Source organism: Anser cygnoides, chromosome 2, assembly GCF_040182565.1.
Source record: "Anser cygnoides isolate HZ-2024a breed goose chromosome 2, Taihu_goose_T2T_genome, whole genome shotgun sequence".
NCBI classification, from domain to species: Eukaryota; Metazoa; Chordata; class Aves; order Anseriformes; family Anatidae; genus Anser; species Anser cygnoides.
The window spans coordinates 34,248,410-34,252,289 of record NC_089874.1 but is presented as its reverse complement, the minus strand read 5'-3'; positions in this window follow the sequence as shown (position 1 = coordinate 34,252,289).

The window sequence follows — 3,880 nt, the reverse complement described above, 5'->3', positions numbered from 1 at the left end:
TCTTTTTCTTTTTCTTTTTCTTTTTCTTTTTCTTTTTCTTTTTCTTTTTCTTTTTCTTTTTCTTTTTCTTTTTTTTTCTTTTTCTTTTTCTTTTTCTTTTCTTTTTCTTTTTCTTTTTCTTTTTCCTTTTCCTTTTCCTTTTCCTTTTCCTTTTCCTTTTCCTTTTCCTTTTCCTTTTCCTTTTCCTTTTCCTTTTCCTTTTCCTTTTCCTTTTCCTTTTCCTTTTCCTTTTCCTTTTCCTTTCCCTTTCCCTTTCCCTTTCCCTTTCCCTTTCCCTTTCCCTTTCCCTTTCCCTTTCCCTTTCCCTTTCCCTTTCCCTTTCCCTTTCCCTTTCCCTTTCCCTTTCCCTTTCCCTTTCCCTTTCCCTTTCCCTTTCCCTTTCCCTTTCCCTTTCCCTTTTCCTTTTCCTTTTCCTTTTCCTTTTCCTTTTCCTTTTCTTGCATACCACAATCAAATTGTAGCAAATAGTCTCTCTTTGACTGCCAAAAGTTTATGGGGGTAGTGAATGCTGTGATCTTTCTCTCTGCTTGTAGCCTTCCCCTAGGATTCATCACCCTGGGCTGTGCTGGCAACAGGGGCAATGTGGGTGTGAATGCTCTGGTGCTTTTTTGCTGGCTCATCACAGTATTTTGGCTTCTGATGAATGATACAGTTTTATTCTGACACTTATTTATTTATTTATTTATTTAGTATTCTCTCTTCTAGTACTCTAAATATTGATGTAACTGTGACATAACATTGTGTGCTCAACTATCTGTCGCTCTTCCATGATTCATGTGCTAATGGTGTTCTGGTCATCCTGCACTGGCTGTGTCAGGCTGTGAAGTCAATTGTGAGCTATTTCCCAGAGAACAGTTTAAAGCGCTTCTAAAAGATCTGCATGTACTATCTGTGAGCAGCCTGACTCACCCTTTTCTTTGGCAAAAAAAATAATTTCCGTGGCTTTAGAAAACAGACTCTTGAAAAGTATCTCCTCTTTTTAAAAGGAGAAAAGGCAACCCCCCCAAAAAATAAGTTGTTGGTGAGCGATATTGTTGCTACACTATCCCACGTCTGTGAGATAAAATAGAAAAAAAAATCACTCCTGAGCTGACTGTGGAAAAATAATGAGAACAGAATAAAGTATACTTGCATCACTGAACACAATAGTAGTCATCTAAAAGCATGCTGCGTGTGTGCATGTTCTGGAAGGGGAGTTAGGCACTTTTTGTGAGGAACATGGGGGCTAAGGAGGCTGAAAGTTCACACACTAACCTATGGGCAGGCCAGGAGAGCACCAGACTGACCCCCTTCAACCTACATAGCACAGGTAAAAATCTGGCAGTTCTTTGTCTTCAAGGTCCTGGGGATGTGAGGTTACGGGAAGCTGAAGGCAGTGACAAAAGAATTCCACCAGGACCCCATAGTAGTGATTTTTGGAGTAAATGTAGTGAGTGAGGTCATTGTCCCCTGAACTAGCTATCTTGTGCATCTTCTGGCAGCATATTCATGGTAACAGATGGTTCAGTATAGACTGCAAAGCTTTCCCAGGAAATTGGGGAGTTAATTGAGTGCTTATCCTAAACTTGGTATTGCCATGACTGGTTTAAAGCTTGGGTGTAGTTAGATACAGTGATCTAAACATAAGGACACTACCTTGCTGGGATTTAATGTCCAACTCTTGTCCTATACCTTGTGTTAAGAAAAAGCTGCTAGAACATAGTAGCAGTACTGTACACAGCCTTGCCATTGAGCAGGGAAAGGAGAAGAACGTAACAACATCCTTTTTGTGGGAGTTTACAGTTGGTCTTCGAACTATAAGTACTTTGCATTCATGGACAAAATAAATGGATATGAAATGCACCAAACAATAAACTGTACAGAAAGACTACTGAAACCAGTAACCATCTTTGCACATAGCCTCCACACATTTAGTTTATACCTCTAGTATACCTCTAGTATACTCTAGTATACCTCTAGTATACCTCTAGTACAGAGGTGGGCAAATTGCAAGCAGTTTAGTTTCAGTTTCCAACAGAAAGGTATGGGGACCCATGGGAGATGGTGGCAATTTTGGGGGGCACAGGAAAGCTGTAGAAGGCTGCAGTAGACAAAGGGCATGGGATTAGAGTTCCAGTTTGGGGTAATGGTAAAACACCTGTAAGGTGGTGAGATTCCTAGCTGTACCAGAGTTGTACCTACAAGCACTAGGTAGCCTGTTAGGACCATCTGGAGTACAAGGAGTACAAAATGATCTCTGATATAATGCAAAAACAACTATCCTCAAATGAATTACTTGGAGTGAAAAATTACTTATTTTTTTGGCAGTGGAAAACTGTTTGGAGAAAAACTCTCCCTCCCCTCCTCCCCTCAAAAGTTTTATCAGGCTTTCAGAGTATTTTTCATTTCTTAGGAATGGCGTGGGTTTTTTGGATCAATGTAGAATTTTAAAAATAGCAACATGAACTCCTACCACTTTTAAAAAGCTAATCAGTAGTTTTTATGCCAGGATAAATTCTTCTTATCTAACTTATATGAAGTCCTCTTTGGCTGCTGAGATAACTGCCTAGGAAGTCCTAAGAATAAAGAAAACGTCCTGAGTCTTATTTAAATAGCAGAACTCTTTGTAGGCCAAAAAATGATAAAAACATTTTTCTTACCTTAAGATTTTTATGTTATTTTTACTCTTTTACCTTGTATAATATTGCTACAAAAGAGTCTTCAGTAAATATTCTTTAAAAATCTTGTGAATTCACTGGCTGCTGCAAGATACATATATCTCACACTTATTCAATCTTCATGCAAAGCCCTGCACATACATTTGTGCTTTGTCGTCCACCATTAGGTTCCAAGTTTAATAGACCTCTTATTACTCTTTCTGCTGCAACACCCACAAAAATCTTACGATGTCTCTAGAATAAGGTTCCCCAACTGATATATTTCAAAGGTGTGATACTGTATATAGTAAATGCAGTCTCCAGCTTATGTTTCAAAAATGGTTTGATGTCCTTCTTAAGTTTTGTATAATATTCTCTCAAAAGCTAGTTTAGACTGATCTTGGGTCTAATCCCTAAAATCTTACTAGCTGTGCCCTGACATAATTAAGGATATGACTTAGGAAGCATCAGAAAGCTGCTTCTTAATTTATGCAAGCACTGCTGCAAACCAGCCGGAAATGCACAGTGCTATGAGGATAACTTTGGATGCACTCCTATTTAGAGGTCAAAAAGAGTCCAGAGCAGAGGAGAAGGGGAAAATTCAGCCATTATTTGAGCCAATGTAGTAACTGGTTAGTCTAGAAAGTTATGCAGAGATCAGTTTTAAGATAGACATGGCAGCTGTGAATTGGATATTTGTTACCTATGTTCTTACTCTAGGGTGTGCGTTATTAGTCTTGTTCATCAGCTTGAAAAGTTAATAACTTGCGTAATCCATGCAATTTGTTCTTTTTAAATTCCCTCCCTTCAAGTCCTGATGATAGTGTGTTCCAGTAAATCAACAGCAAAGAATTTTTTTCCTTCCTGGTATTTGTCTGAATCTTCAAATAATGTTGTTTTATCCCTTACGAATTGAGAGCGACCAATAAGAGTTGGACACATCTCTCATTCAAAGTTGGCAGGAGACTCTGTGAAATCCCACACACATACCTCTGCCAAGTGGAAAGGGAAAGCAAAATGAGGGAAGGAGAGCCACCGCTGTACTGTACAGTCGGCTGACAGGAGGTGCGTCAGCAGAATGACTCTGGCTTGACATAGTCAAGTAGGAGATTGTGGGGGGCCACGTACAAATAATTAGGTTTATTTCTCCTCAGGGTTTTATTCATTGCTGGAAATGAAACATAAAACGGATGAAATAGATTAGGAATGAAGTCTGAGAGGACGATGTTCAAAAGCGTGCTTTT